Below are 17648 nucleotides of genomic sequence, written 5' to 3' on the forward strand. Positions count from 1 at the left end.
TTTAATACAGTAATATACCTTACCTGATCTTGGCTTTATTGTTTGCATGATATATATAGATTTATTTATACATCACATCCATATAATCATACACACACATATATCTAGCGGTGTATTACAAAGGTATATATGTGTGTCTGTGTGCATGTGTGTGTGTGGTGCTGGTCTTGCTTTTCTATTTTACATGACTGATGTTTACCTACTGATTTTCCTGAAAGCCTATAAATCTCAGCAATGGTGTTGGAAAAGGAGGAGATACAGCATAGTGCCTTTACATTTGCCTTTGCTCTTATCACAAGTGGTTGAGCAGACTTTGCAATGATAACTCACTTTGATGAAAATACTGATAAGGCTATACGAAGCTTTAAAAACTTACATGAAGTAGGGTTTAGGAAATAGAAATCTTGATTTGATAAAACGTTGGACTTGGTGTATTTTTTTTTTTTTTAAAACCTCACTAACTATGAAGGCTTTGTACTATGAAATATTGAAGACCCTACCTGTCTGCTTAAATAGTCCTCACCTGAATGAGTCAAGTAAAAATAGCCCTTACCTGAATGTATCTGAATTAGGCAAAGTAAACTAGTGCGCACCTGATTGGATGAACTTACCTCCCTGTGAACCAATCACATGGACATTACTATAGCGGTATAAGTGGGCCTCAATTCCCTTTACTGCACTAACCCTGGCTAAGTCTTCTATCTCTCTTCTCAACAGAACAATAGGTTAGGATTAGTGTGCACAAACCTGCAACCTTATGATAACCATCAGTAGCAAATAAGATTAAAAGGGGCCTAACTATAATTATCTGACTCTGCAATAGCTAAAGCTAGGTACACACTACAGGTTTTTCGCCCAATAATCACCTTAACCAGCCGACATACGAATGTTCGTTCGAAAGTCGGGTCAGTGTGTGTAGTGACACCATGGTCGAAAGTCTTCCTAAATGGTCGGTGCTAGTGGGCTGTGGCAGAATCGTTCAAAACAGCATAGACATTTCAACATAATTCTTCACAATCTTTTTAATTTTTTTCTTGAAGTCACTTATAATCTGTTATTTCTTTAAAATAATCATTGAGCATTGTGGGAGAAGAATATTTGAGAATTTTAACAGAATTTTGTTGTCTTCTATTTTTTATGCATTTTTGGGTGTTAGCTATAGTGAAAGCTCTGCCCCTTTATACTAATGTCTTTGGCATATCGTTACATGCCCCGCAAATATCACTTCAGTGTGTACGAAAATTAAATCATTGTTCATGACAACATGGCTGTAAAAGTCTAACGGGACCGTCGCTCCTCCATTTATCGTCTAAAATGAGGCTAATGTGTATGCAGTCTATAGACCAAGCGATCGGACCATCGATCGGATGTTCAATCGATCGGCATAAAAAGTTGGTGGAAGTTAGGTAGTGTGTACCTACCTAGCTTTAAGGGCATTTAAGTACTAAACAATATGCTGTAAAAGTACATGATTAAAAGCTGCTAGTCATGCACTTAAACAAACGTGTTAACTACAAAATATATATGCATTGATATACATCCCTGACCCCTTCTTCATCCATGCATTCCACTGCCTATACTGAATGTAATGCAGTGATGTTCCAAAGCTGATTGGCAGACACATGGCCAATTAGCAACAGAGCTTACTTCAGAAGGCGATTTTAGCCCCCAGAAAAGAGTGATCACCTGCAGTTGGTCAACCCCCAAGTCTTATGCCCCCCAGTGGAGCATTGCTACTTGAAGCCTCGTGGCATATGTTTGGCTGATGCCAACCGGCAGCACTAGCCAACAATGGCACATGACATACTCAGTTACTGTTTCACAGTTATATTTTATTATTGTCTTCCTGGGAACTAAATGAAAAGGGGACAGGGGTATAAAATAGAATTTTAGCCAGCGATTTTGTGTGTAAGGGAGTCAGGGGACATATTTATTTTGCTAGGAAAATGAAAAAGTAGCTTAGTGTTTAAAAAGTGTGTTTTAGGAATTTACCATAGTACTGGTCGCCATGACTTAATGAACTCTAACTTCTGTTATTATAATCTTTGTATTTTAATATCCTAATAATTTAAAATAGTTTGTTTCTTTATAACTGTTCATTCCTCAACAGCAGACATCGAGTTAATAATACAACTTTTCTCATAATATTATACTTATATTTGATTACAGTAGACGTCTAATAATGTCTCACAGCTCCATCTTTGTTATGAGATCCCATTATGAAAGAATTCTTTGTTGAAATGCAGATGTTTGTATTACAAAGTTCTGTGGGTCTGCTAAGGGCACGTTGTTTAACTTGCTTAGTGCAGCATAAAGCGTTATTTTGTCAGATTTAAGATATATTTATTATAAGACCCCCTGCCAAAAACCTATAAAACCATTCTTTGTCTATGACATTTTATGTTTTGCAAAGAGTTAACAAAGGCGCTATTTCTGTAGATGTTAATTTTATTATTACTATATGTGAATGTTTTATCCATCTCTAGATTTTAGCCTCCTGAATGATTTGGCAAGTGTTTACATTTTCGGCCCAGCATCAATATTCATCTCACATGACAGGTTGGCTATGCTCTTCAATATTAGAAGTCTGATATTTTTTTTTGCTATATTTGTGTATCCAGGATGTGGTAAAAAAAATTATTGATGAATGTTATTTTTTGAGAGGTCATCAGAAGGTGCCAATGTTGAATAGCTTCAGATGACAGCAATATGGACCGAGAGGAATGGGAATGGCCAACAATAATTTAGTATTAATTAGAATTTTTAACATTAAAAGGCTAACACATTCCTTTACTAACTTTAGTATTTTCTTCCAACTATGTCAACAAACATTTTTTTTGTAATGAACCTCCATATAACTATACATTTTAAGTTACAGGTACCACTCACCCTGAATGTTATAGCAGTATAAGAGGACCTTCTCACACTACTGCAGTCTTCCTGATGTCAATGAAGCTCATCTACCAAGCATGAATCTCTACCTGCTGTCAGGTTGTGTTCAGCGATATCAGATGAATGCCGTGAAAGAAGGGGAGAGGAGGGGAAGGCAAATCAAACTGGCAATGTGAATAGGTGAGGAGCTTATATTAGTATTAAGGCTCGTTAGGATTGTGTCAATATTAAGTTTATGTAATGTATCAATTTGTGGAGCTAGCTTTTGAAATGCCACCTGAATATTATATTAGGAATGGGTGAAAAAGTTGGGCACATACACATTTGCATAGTTCTCAGCATTGGTTTCATTTTTTGTCATGTATTTAATAATGACAAAAATGCCTATTATTGATAAGGAAGTTTAAATGGACTTTACGGTCTATTCACTACCTGAAAATATGTAGTGGACTTAAAATCATAATCATGTGTCATTACGTAGTTATCTACATGCCATTATGTACTTATCTTATATCTTATAACTGACTTTTAGGTTTACCTGACTTTAGCTGTCAGTCTGTACAGATAGAGTACAGGGGCCTGATTCATTAAGGATCTTAACTTGAGAAACTTCTTATTTCAGTCTCCTGGACAAAACCATGTTACAATGCAAGGGGTGCAAATTAGTATTCTGTTTTGCACATAAGTTAAATACTGACTGTTTTTTCATGTAGCACACAAATACTTGATAGCTTTTTTGTACACTGAAATTTAAAGATGATATTTGTGTGCTACATGAAAAAACAGTCAGTATTTAACTTATGTGCAAAACAGAATACTAATTTGCACCCCTTGCATTGTAACATGGTTTTGTCCAGGAGACTGAAATAAGAAGTTTCTCAAGTTAAGATCCTTAATGAATCAGGTCTCACCCAGATTAGTACAATGAAAAGTGCACCATGGCTAATTTTAAATGGAAAATAATTGTTACCTTGGAACTAATCTCAAATTAGTTTAACTGTGGATAGCAATGGATATTAAAGTCAATGAAAAAACAATTGCAGTCGCCATGACGAATGCAAAGTTAGCACTCAAATGATCTCAAAAGGTAAATGGGAAGTCTTCAGACTCTAATCAGGACATTCTAACATCAGAATGTACCAATTATACCAATGTATTTACAGGAATGTAGGTTCATTAACATGTATTGTGAAGTTCATATAAGAAATGTTAGGGTTTATTTTCTTTGTAGATGATCAGGAATATGGGTTGTGGCAACTTGATGTTATTATTCTAATGCTTTATGTATTAATTAGTATTATGAGTTTTTTTTGTCTTGCACAAACCAACCCAAAGCATTCTAATTTTCAAGAACTGTAATTGTGTAATCTTCCTTTTAGAATGCTGTGCTCATAAGAAATATATCTCTATTGTAACAATGATTAAAATACTTTATCTAGTGTATGTTATTCTATGTGTATCTTGCAGATTGCTCTAATTACATTTATCACTTTGCATCTGTTTCAGCTTCCAATAAGACCAAGCCAATCTTTATTATTCCCAGCTGTTTCAATAGGGTCTGCTACTTGAAAAAAAAATAATCACATTTTAAGACTAATTTAAGGATGGGAAAAGTGTGATGAATTGGACAACTACTGGATTTTAGTTTGTGCCTAGTTTTTTGTGTCGCAGTTTCTTAAAAACAAGATTTAATTTAAAAAGAAAATGATTGCCATATGTGTGTGCACAGAAATCACACAGAAGTCACTGGTTCTTCCTTTGTTGTTGAACAATAACTCCCAGCAAAGTAGCTGGCAAAGTATTTTGGGAGCTGTTGTTTTACGGCAGGTGGACTGCTATATGTTATCTCCCCCTACTTTTGAATGGCGAATGTAGTAATATGTTGCTCAGCTGCTTAGCATATGGGCTGCCAATGGTTAATTAAAGTTGTGCGATACATGGGTTGTAAAATGAAGTAACTCCTGCTTAAACTTTCTGTTAATGCCTTTCATTAATACACTATTTATATGTAGCCAAAGGCTATTCAGAGACCGTTTTATAAACTTATTTCTAATTTTTAATGACAAGCTGTGTTTATAAACTAAACTCAAGCCCTAAAAGAGTCGAACTCATAGGCACAGATAATTTTGAGACGTTCCCCTATATTTTAATGTAGCTTTATATTTCACTTTTAAATGGAAGCCATAATCGAAATGTTTTTCTTTTATATTCATTCAAAAATTAGTTGAACTATACTTATTAATTCCTTAGATGACACATCTGTTTAGTGTGTTGGCTGATAAGAGATTATATTAGCTCATTAGAAACTCAACTCATTTAGGATGGGCAACCATCATTTATCTGAATCAGCACAATATTACACATTAAAGCTTCAGGCTAAAAACAAAATAGTACTTTCAAAACATAAAGCTTTACTGCTTGTTCGAGCTCTACCTTTGTATAACAGAAAGGGAAGGATTAAAAACTATGGCCTAAAATGCTTTTTGTATACAGAGCTACAAATAAGATACACAATTAAACCATACCTAATATATACACAATTAAACCTACTTTGGAGATCTCCCCTCCACGCGAATCTCATCTTTAGGCCCCGCCCCTCTGCTACCATTTTCGGCCAATTACCACAGGGGGCGCCCCAGCATGCTGTGATTAGCCCTGCCCCCACCCATTTGACCAACTAACTGGGCAGGATGCAGGAGGTTACTGGAATTCCAGGATAAAAGGCAACTATGAAATAAACTCTTTATGAAAATGTTATGGGAAGCTGTTGAAACTAAGGTACCTGTTATTTTTATGGAAACCTGTGCAACTTCCCAGCAGCAAGCCGCAGCACACCCTTCCAATTCAACTTATGGGATCTATTTAGTAAAGTGCGATCAGTCATTGAAAACTAAGAAAACAGCTACTGCAAAGTTCTCTATTTTATTTCATGATGGCGCTACCTGTTATTTACAGTAGAATGCAGCTGAAGTCCCTCCGGCTTCGCTGGAACCCTCACCCGATGAAGTTTTATATGTATGCGCATAGCACCTCCTCCACTCACTGGCAGCGTTAAGCTGACAGTAATTAGGAAAAAGAGTTTGTGGAGGAGGGGAGACTTCATCTGGCTCTCAGTGCAACCCCAGCATATTAAATTAAAGTGGTGTTTTTGCAAGGATGCCTACTGATTATCGCCACTGCATCTTAATAAATAGACCCCCTTTGTTTCAAATTTCCAATTGACTGGTTAATCTACTTGATTAATCTTTCACATCAGCCAGGCAGCAGGAGATTTGAAAAAAGTTTCTGGTTTCTTGGCCTTTTTTGGGCTTGTTGTGGCAGTCGGAGCCTTCTTAGTGGACTTAGAAGTGCTGTTGAGTTGCAGTCTGCAAAACAACTATTTCAAATCTCTTGCTGACATGATACCCATTGTATTGTAATTTTGTTTGTCTCTGTACGGCGCTGCGGATGCCTTGTGGCGCCTTATAAATAAATATTAATAATTATAATAATATCCTATTTTTTTTTATTGAAAGCCTGAATAACATGCTTTCTTCCCAAGTGCTCAAAAAAATAAATGGAAACTTATTAATTGTTTTCAAGGGTACGGATTCAGACCCTCCTCAAAAGTGGAGAGGTCCCTTTATCCACAACCCCCCAGAGCCAAAAGGCTCCATAGGGGAGCAAGGGTCTTTGGGCCCCTTTTGCCAAGGAATCCACCTGCGCTTCCCCCTGGAACCAAATCTTCTGCCTCCCCTGGGAAGGGGAGGCCTCAGTGGGTTCAGGAAAGTGGGAGCAGCTAGGACCACACCACCTCCCCTAGATCTTTGGGGATCTGACCCATAAGGGCTGCCACACCTCCTCCAATCCGTGGAAGAAGAAAAAGCTGAAAAATAAGTGAAGTGACAGTAACAGAGAAATAAATAGTGCCACGCAAAACGTCCCCAGCCTTCCTGCTGAGATGTTAAAAATTATTCCTGCCTAGCCAGAAGGCCGTGTGTAGCCGAAAATGAGGTTCGTGCTCTGCGCCATACTGTCAAGTGAGGGTCGGGCACCACTGGGTCACTACTCCAGAGGCACTAGTTCCCAGACTTTGGAGCTTCCGGTCTTCTGGCCAGGCCAAGATTTCCTACGGCCCTTTTAGTGGGCAGATCCCCTACTTGGACAGGTACTCATTTGATCTTAGCCAAAAGGCAGAGAAGTGATTATCCTATTCACTGACTTGAGCCAAGCAGCGGGAGATTTGCAACAGTGGTCAAGTGGAAGCGACACTGTGGTGATGGGTTACATTGGTGTCCATTTAATTAACAGCTACCAAAACTAAAAAAAACCCATATAAGTATGTTATTATGGAGAAATATTTGTTACAAGTTAACCCGTGCATGATACTCATGCATTCTAGTCAAATCAAGCTACTTAAGGTGTTAAAAAGGTTCTTGTCATGCATTTGGGCCTAGCCCAGGCCTCCTCAGGGCAAGAGCGTTACTTCCCGATGCAAGCGCCCTTTTTTAACGTGGTTTTGTCCACATGTCACCACCTCATCATTTTTCCCAATCACCTCATCCTTCATCTTCATCGCCACATCCTTCATCAAGCTACTTAAGGTGTTAAAAACTCCCCACTATCACCCCCGGCAACCACCAACCTCTCCCAACTGTCACTTCTCCTTCAAGAAATATATAGGTCAGTGTATAACTCTGCCCAGCAGGTGGCGCTGCAGCTTGTTTTTTTTTCCACACACGCCACTAGGCATTTATATAGTAGATATACAGACTACACTATACAAAGTGACCATGTAACCTGATATTTAAAATGGTGAGATAGGGACACTAACAATACTATTAAAGGTCTACTAGTTCATGTATTATTAGAATGCTAGAATGTGCATGCATCTTAACAGATTTTTGAGTGTTTCTTATTAAAATAACTATGCAAAACTAACATCTTCATAAAGGACTATAGCACAATATATATTGCATACTATGCAGAGTAGTCCTCATTTGGATATGATAAATTGTATATACTCTGTAAATATTTTTTAAAATGTGTGGTGTCTGTAGCTATGATAGCACTTGTATCCATAATCTGTCTGTGAATATGTGAAAAAGAGAATCTTTTACAAGATATCTTAAATTAGATCTCTAGTCTCCTGGCAAACGAATGAAAATGGCTCAGGCTCATCTAACAGTGCACAAGGCAAAAATGGGTGGTGCCAAAACCCTGTGTGAGAGGTCTGTCTAAAGTGGACATATTTTACACAATGATATATATGAAAAACAGTTTTTTCAAGAGCAATAATTAGATAAAACACAGCCCCATCAGATGAGTATTCAATGCAGAGTCAATTCTAGTAACCAACATACAATACAAAGAGCATTCTCTCCAATACATAGAGATTTCTAGGGGTATATTTACTAAACTGCAGGTTTGAAAAGTCAGATTATAGCTGTTATTTTCTAGAATGTACTAAATAAATGACAGCTAGAAACTGATTGGTTGCTGTAGGCAACATCTCCACTTTTTAAAACCCGCAATTTAGTAAATATACCCCCTGTTGTCCAATTTACAATACAACGAGATTATTAGTGTAAATTGTATTTTATTGAAGGCAATTGGGGCACTAGCTGCAAAGCAGAGAAGGGATGACCATGCAGACCAGTCGTCCTACGCTAATACGCTCTCAGGGCTCCTTCACCTTTCACGCCAGGCTAATAAGCGGTAGCTAAAAATGAACTCATCCTTAATTTAATCTGGCTTCTTTCACAGTTTCTCCAGCAACACTTTGACACATTGGGCATAAATCTATGAAGTTTCTCAGGAGTAAAGCAAATTCTGTGTAGGATCTTGAGAAGTATTTATGAGTGAATTATACATTTTGACATCTTATACACGTTAAAAAATATACTTTCCCAGTCCTCATCAGTAATAGACATTTGTAAGTCCATTTCTGAACCTTCATTTTGCTAACCTCACTTGAAGAGAGGAGGAGTAGGTACCAGGAAGAGATGCCACTATGAGGATCTGCTCTTTTATATGAAAGAAGTGGAGGCGGAGAAGGATATCTTTTGGGGATGAGGGTGGAGCTGAGGGGCATTTCGGCAGTCTGTGAATCAGGGCGATGAGAAGGTTGGAGGTTGATGTAGATGGAAACATACAAATCAGCGTTGGCAACCGAATCAAGAATGCCCCTAATTTTTATTTTGTTGCGCCTAAATCTTTCTTCTAAGTCAGTAAGCTTTGCCTTGTCAGTCATTACTTTGTCTTGAAAAGCCTCGTGGGCAGAGATCAAATCATTATGTGGAGAAACCAGTTCTTCCATTTTGCTTTCAATGTGATCTGTACGGGCACCAAGTTCTGTCATTTGGGATTTTATTTCCTTCGGAACGCAGAAGTGATGTCTGCTTTCAGGGACGTCAATAAGGTCTGGATGGAAAAAAGATTAACAGGTCCATCCAATTCAGAAGGTATGGGGGCATCGGTTGGGTAGGAGAGAGATGTTTTGGAATCCGACACTGGGGAAATCTAACCCATATTCAGAGATTTAGCTGTTATCGGTGAACTGGAGGTTCCAGATGCTGATGCTGCAGACTCATTGCTAAAGGTGTGCATGGTGTGCCTGAGCTCTGGGGAATAGATACAGAAAAGAAAGGTTGAATTCTAATTTGTTAGGCCACCCTTATTCCAGGTACTTTGGTCAAAGCATAAGGTAGATAGGTCGTCAGGAGGGGAGCATGGCTACAATCACATAAGCTGAGCTAAGCCATCCAAATAAACTTGGTTGGACCAATTGGACCCAGCCAATTAGGGCCCAGTGACACAGAGACACCTCCATGAAATGTTGGAAATGAGATATCGGCATGCAGCTGTTACAGTTGTCTGTATTTCTCAATCCGATTCGGGTTCCTTGGGCCTAGCTGGATCAGGACTGAAACAGAACCTAGAGAACCTCATGTAGAGTCCTCAGAGTAGCACAAGCAGTTTAGGAGTATAATCACCAGAATCTGTGCCTGAGTACTGGACTGGAATCCGGCGTGAGTACTGGACTGGAATCCGGCGTAATAACTAACTGGAAATGTTCGTGGGCACTCAATCCCGGCTCCTGTGGCCAGGCACACGGGACTGAAACCCACTAATAAGAACTCAGATAGGAAACTCCCGGAAACTCAGAACAGAAGGAACTGGAACTTTAGACAGGGACTAGGAACTCAGAGCTCTGACACGGAATGGCGAACTCAGAACTGCATGGCAGACACAGACCTGGAACCCACAGACAGATACACTTAACTGGAAATAAGCTCTAGGAATCAGAATCAGCCGTAGCAACAGAACAAGTGATACCGGTATAGTCACTGCTACTACGGGATGGTGCAAAGTTCTTACTCAGGTAAGTGCTTTTGCTGAATGTAGAATATTGCAGGAAGATGAGCAGCTTGGAAGTGCAAAGCACATGCAGAATGATGAACTCCGGGTAATGCAGAATGCTTGAAAAAAGATACACTTTAGAATGCAGGATACTTGCAAACTGATATATAGCAAGTATTGCCGGATGTACCAAGAAAGTGATCTGTTTGTAACACAGGTAATCAGGAACAACTGGAACCTGGAGCCAAGAACTATCCTCAGGAGAGAAGTGTATTGTTCTGGCAATGAACAGATCTCAGCAGCAGGTTTAAATGTGATCACAGTTGCTGAATCTGGTTTATCTGGAACGATCACCTAACTGCATCCAAGATGGCCATGTACATGCAGCAGAACAAATAGTATTTGTTTGTTTACAAACAGAAATTTGATGGACAGGAATGCTGCAGGGGCGACGAGTAGGGACCCAGGTAGCCGTGATTTGACAGTGGCGGATGTGGTAGGTGCGGCTAAGACCCCAATGTGTAACACCAGCATTCCACAGAAAATGCGGGTTGTATAATCACATGGAGCTGGACCAGGGGGTCCTTGGGCTTCATCGGTATGTTATTACTCCAGTCAATAACCAGCCAGGGGTTATTATCTCTGACTGCCACCAAACGACAAGGAAGGCTGGGGTCAGGGCCACAGCAACTGTGCTGGACACAGTGGGGACAGTGACGCAGTTATAGATCAAACTGTAAAACTGTTAGTGAGCGTATTAGTAGAGTAGCGGGTCCAGGTCAGGGGGGTTTCCATGACAGATAAGTGTGCTGCCACGATATATACAGGTCTGGTCCCTGTCAACAGGTGGTACAATAAATTGTGATTTTCAGAGTGACCACCAGCTGGCAATAGTGAGTTGTACCAGGGAGTTAGAGTGACTCTGTCAGCATGCAAGAAAGTTTAACTCCTTAATGTCTGTGGCCTCTTAGTGACTTCTATTCAGGGCTCCTGAGCTAACTACTGACTTTATATACGCAAGTTGTGTAGCAGAGTATTCGATACTCTGATTATGCCCTCAGGGTGAATAATGTTTTCTTTGGAGGGGCCAGGTGCCGTGCTGTAGCCTGTCAGCGGGAATGTCAGCACTGAAGGAGCGAGAACGGCAGGATCTACTCTACCAGTCCCTGTGCAGGTGAGTAGGGCGAATAGGCGCAGCGCCGCTGCGACGGCGGCTCAGATGGATTGTCAGGCGGGATGCGCTGCATAGATTGGCTTTCACAGATGGAGCTCTTGCAAGACAACCAGCTCTGCGTTGTGGACTGTCGGCCACGATTTGAAGGCTTCTCCTGCTCTCTGACGTCCATGGCTCTAGCCTGTGGGTGAGTAGGCTAGACAGAATCTGCTCCAGGTGTGTGTCACCGCTGACCAGTCCCTGCGCAGGTGAGTAGGGCGAATAGGCGCAGCGGCATAGTTGCCAATTTCGCTTATAACAAGCGGAATTGGGCTTCTTTTTTGCGAAGTTGCAGGTTTTTTTTCACTGCCGCGTGTAGGTTGTTTTTGGGCTTGGACTCGTTCTCCAAGTCCTCAGGCTGCATAATCGTTTTATTGTTTTTTTTTTTTTCTCTGTTACTGTTTTGTGATTGGTGCATTCAGCTTTTTTTTTGTGGGTGGGTTGTGCCGAGAATTCCTCCAATAAAGTGGCGTTTTGAGGGTGGGCGGAGTCAGAGGAGGACATGGAATAAATCACAGGAAGACGGATCTACAGCAACCTACTGAAATAAGTGCTGTGACAGACACACGATCGCTGCACTTATAGCAGGTAACACTGCTATATAACACCCTCCCCTCCCATTCAGTAAGCTGCTCATGTTAGAAGACTTTTTATACTGTTATATCATGGGGCTGTGTGGGATAGACATACCAGTGTCCTAAATTACAGCATTTGCATTTTCATTTGCCATATCAATGTATAAATGTGTTCTCTTGTTTTTATAAAGGTTTTCTAAATGGAGATTCAGTGTAGAAATTAGTGTTATAGAAAAGGACGGTCCCCTGTAAGTTGGGCTTTTTTGGGGGCTTGTTTTGGGCTTGTTTTTCACTAAGTGGTTGCAGCGGCTCAGATGGATTGTCAGGCGGGATGCGTTGCATAGATTGGATTTCACAGATAGAGCTCTTGCGAGACAACCAGCTCTGCATTGTGGACTGTCGGCGACGATTTGAAGGCTTCTCCTGCTCTCTGACATCCATGGCTCTAGCCTGTGGGTGAGTAGGCTAGACAGTATCTGCTCCAGGTGTGTGTCACCGCTGACCAGGTGCCGTGTTCTGTGGTCATTCTTGTGGGACTCAGTGAGCGGCAGAGTTCCACTTAGACAGTCACCGGTGAGTCTCTTGGAGGGATGTCCTTGCTGATAGTGGTGTGGGCGCTAGCTAGGCCCCAATGTGGTGTTGACCGATTGTTGGGTCGCCGATTGTGGGAAATGCTTTGTTGCGGTCTTTGGGAGGATCAGGAGGTGTTTCTAGTCTGCTGTCATAGTTTAGGGAGAGTATATCCCATACATTCCTGGTATAGAAGCAGGAACTGGTGTAATGCACGTCTGCTACATATGGCTGCAAAGGCCACCACCCCCTCCATTTGGTTTTTTAAAGTGGTCACGGCAATCTTTGTAACTCATTGTGTTTTCATTAAAATCAAAACTGTATAGCAGAACAAAGGCACATAAGAGCGCTACTGAGGGTTAAAGCGGGATGGGTCTGTCACTCCATCCTTGTCTCTCCTACCCTCTTAGCTCAGTACGTATTTCTTTCATGTTATTAATTTACTTTGGAGAACAACTATTCTCTTATATTTTAAAATTATTCTCAGTTCATACCTTGCGCCCTAGACTGCAGCCAAGTCAACCTATTGACAAAACAGTGTTCATATTAGAGCAGCTATACAGTGCTGATCTATAGCTTGCATGGCCCCCAAATCTCTGATGGCTGTTTAATGCATTGTCACCAAAATCTTTGGTGCTTTGCAATGTATTCTCCCCAATTTCTGGTGCTTTTGCAATGCAGACCTGCCCCCAAAATCTATTGTGATGACACAATGCAGCCCCAAATGGATTACATACCTCTCCTGTGTTTCCGCTCCCTCTCCCTCAGCACGCTGGATAGGATGATTGGCTGTGACAGCAAATTTCATTGGATGATTTCCCCAAGTAAAATGGTCTTGAGAATATTACATTTTAAACTGTTGCTTTCTGTTCATACAATGGTTGCTGACCATTATTCCGTCAGCTAAAATGATACACTGCCTATGAGACCTGTATTTCTGGGGGTGGGTGTGTAGAAAAATATTTAGTCATCCATTAGAGGGGGTTGAATCTATTAAACAGTGGGGTCAGAGGTGGAACTAGAGAGCTGTGAGCCCTGATGCAGGGAGGCGGGGAGAAAGGAACCGGGGTCCTCGACCCTCTGCATCTGCCATGCAGCAGACCCATTATCTCCATGGGCCCCGGTGAACGGCACATACCGCACCAATGGTAGTTCCGTCCACTGAGTGGGGTCCCATGGACTGTGGAGATAAGTTCTGTAAACAAAAAACATTGTAGCCTTTTGAAATTCTGCACATTTCTAAATGTTTTAAGAATGTATCAAGATGCCCTTCATGGTAATCAACTTATATTTTACATATCTAGCAAAAGGATGTTTCTCTGGCAAGTTGCTCATAGGTACTTACACAACTCATTGACCTGCACATAACAGACATGGTAAGCGATGAGTTCCTGACACAAAAAGTTCTCATACACGCTAAAAGTATCAGGGGCAGTGACATATGGGTACACAAATCGTCCATGTGTCATTACTCTAAAAAATATTCTGATACAATAACTACATGCATTTGGGAAATGAATCCTGCTTTGGGTGTATATTTTCATTCTTTATATTAGAGTAAATGTTTATTGTAGCTACAATTTTATCTCCGGTTTCCTGGTGGCAATTGAAGATTAATCAAAGCTTTTTTTGGGGAGGGGGCTTCAGTTCGTCATTTGTCAGTGTTAACAGTAATTACAGACCAGTAATTTAGCTCTCTTTATTTTCATCACGATAATTTTTTTAAGATTATGATATTGCTGCTGTGACAGATGGTTTATGAACTATGGCTGACCTCTTAGACCACCAAGGAAACATACAGAAATATGTAACAAAAAACATAATAAAACATAGAATAAGCAAGACATGGATAAAGCTTAGAATATATATTTATATACCATATTACATACAATATTTGTAAATGACACTGTAGAGATAAAAATGTGTTTCACAGATGAAAACAAGATTTGAGCAAAATAGTATAACGGTTATGTAAATAGGCTGCAGTATTTACGTAGGACGAGTGTGCTTGTCATTTGCGCATTTCTTTATCATAATATGATACAGTATATCCTGTATATATATTACACCAAATCTTAGCTTCTGTCTTAAAATTTTATTTTTAATTCTCTGACGCAGTTTCCATCTTTTGATAAAATGCTGTGATGTGTGAATGTCAAAGGCTTTAGGAACCAACTTCTAGCAAAGGGTAGTGAGACGGCATGGGAATAAGATTTTTCGGACCAAATTCAGCAAATCACATTTACCGAATGCTGAGCAACCTACTCAAATAATTGATAGTTTATCCATATAACATATCAGTATAATCAACTGTATTCATCCACCTCCAGGGTCTCGATGTTCAGTAGATTAACATAAAATTTACACAGAAAGTATGTTTGCTTTTATTATGTGCAAGAATTGCAGCAATTAAATGGTCGTTCACTTTAGGACAATATTCCCACAGCACCCAATCATAAGGTGCGAGTAACTCCCCTGGGACACCTACTGTAACCTTATAATCAATGGAGGTCCATATTGTATACAATGTACATGAGGACTCAAAATCCAATATTTGGAAAAAAAAGTGGAATGACAAATAGGGGCGTGATTCATTAAGAATACAACATGATTCATTAAGAATGCACCATGGTTTTGCACCTTGGCAAAACCATGTTGCATTGGAGGGAGAGATAAATTTAAAATGTGGGGGTCAGATTAATAGTTGGGGTATGGCATGTCCTAGATCAACTTTAAATTTCAGTGTAAAAATAAAGCTATCAAGTATTTATGTGCTACATGAAAAAACAGCCAGTATTTAACTTATGTGCGAAATAATAAACTAATTTGCACCCCTTGCATTGTACCATGGTTTGTCCAGAAGCAAAGGTACTCCCTTTTTTAGCCTTACTTTCCTTAATGAATCAGACCCTAGAAGTGCTAGACAAATAGGTGTGCGAGTGAGAGATTGTTGAGTCACCTATCCAATCAAGTACTGCATTCACTACCTCCAGCTGTTTAAATCATCCCAGATGATTAAGTTCTCCAAGCATTTCTTCTTGAGTCCTCCATCACTATATACAGGAAGAACAGCAAAAATTATAAGGTTACAGTGGGGATTTCGGTGGAAGGTGCCATACCTAAATCATCATGGTGGTGCGGCACAAACTATTTATTTATTTTTTTAAATATATGAATAATTTTTCCCCGATAAAGTCACTGAGAGTAACGAAATGCGTTGGTGCCTATTATGATACAAGACACGCCCCCTGATGCCACTGGATTTCCCAGATCTTTTGGTCGCTCATGGTTACCGCAGTCAAACGTACCGAGTGTAACATCACGTCTCTAGCGAGCTGGCACCGGGCCCCAGTCAGGAAGGAGATGTAAGAGATACCTATTGAGGAATTTGTTATTAACTACAAATGTGAGTTTTTTAAACGTTTTTAAGAATAAACTGGATTTAGATATACTACATTATTAGCTGCCTCTTCTCTCCCTTTACTTTCTCCCTGTATGTTTTTCCGATCCATATGATGATGGCAATCGAGGGAAAAGGAAGAGATACATAAGGACTTTTCAACCTAGAGTCGTAAAGCTGGTTAACCTTTTATGAACGTACTGCTGGATAATCTAATAGGTTGGAATATTAAGGAATCAGAGTACGGACTTTTTAGATTCCTTTTGATGTGCAAGAGACATTTGTATATAAAATTGTGGCATATTTACTATTATTTCTTTCTTATATATATTTGATCCATTTTCAGTGACACCCATATCACCAGTATATATTGATATACGTTCCACTCACAAGGTTGTTTTTAATCATTATGCCATACAAGTAATTAATATACAATATTTATATTGGCAGTTCATTTATTTAGATATTTATATTGTATTTATTTTTATATTCATTCATTTTTAAATCACTCCCCTTTTGTATGTATAGTCCCTACCCCCTTTGAGCCCATCCCATAATATTCTCTTCATTTTTCACAGATGTTGCTTGTTTTCCTATATCTGCGAGGAAGAAAATTGCAATGTATAGAATAAATAAAATTCTTGAAACATAGTACCACATTGATGCACACCTCACTGTTTCACATATTTGTGAAAATGCTTAGAAGCATTGTTGTTTACTTACGTGGTCTGAGTCATTAAGGAGAGCAAAGCATAAAAATGGAGCAACTTTGCACCTGGGCAAAACCATGTTGCATTGGAGCGGGAGGTAAATTTAAAATGTAGGTACATATTTATAGTTGGGATAGGGCATGTTCTAAATCAACTTTAAATTTCAGTTTAATAATGAAGCAGCGAATATTTAACTTATGTGCAAAATAATAAAATAATTTGCACCCCTTGCTTTGTAACATGGTTTGTCCCGGAAAGCATTTACTCCTTTTTTTGTCTTACTTTCCTTAAAGAATCAGGACCATGACCTCTAATAATGCTTCATTATTTTGATGTTGGTCAGTTGTGATTGGTTGATGATGAAACAAGGAACATTTTTATAACATTAAAAAGCCATAATTAATATTTCTTCACTGCTTGTTTTAGAAATGTTCCTTGCTCCATCATGAACCAATCACAGCTCAGCATTACTACATACTAATCATTTCTGCATTTAATTTCCTTCATGGGTGGTCAGGAATATCCATGCACCTGATGATGATTAGCAAGGTACTAACTTATTTTTCTATTGGATTTTACATTTGGAACATTACATTTACAGTATATGGAATTTCTTTTTAAATGAATAAACCCAACAGAATAATTTTAGTACAATAATAGTTACAAAAATCCACTTAAAATACTGATTGACTGAAATATAGATTATTTTTATTATAATTATTACATTATAAGTGCTACTAGTAATTATAATAATAAGCTAGGGCCTGATTCAATAAGCAAAGTAAGGCAATAAAAAAGGAGTCAATTTTCTCCTGGACAAACCAAGTTAGACTGCAAGGGGTGCAAACTAGTTTATTATTTAGCATAAAAGTTAAATACTAGCTGTTTTTTCATGTAGTACACAGATACTTGATTGCATTATTTGTTTACTGAAATTTTAAATTGAT

This window comes from Mixophyes fleayi, chromosome 10, assembly GCF_038048845.1.
Source record: "Mixophyes fleayi isolate aMixFle1 chromosome 10, aMixFle1.hap1, whole genome shotgun sequence".
Lineage (NCBI taxonomy): Eukaryota > Metazoa > Chordata > Amphibia > Anura > Limnodynastidae > Mixophyes > Mixophyes fleayi.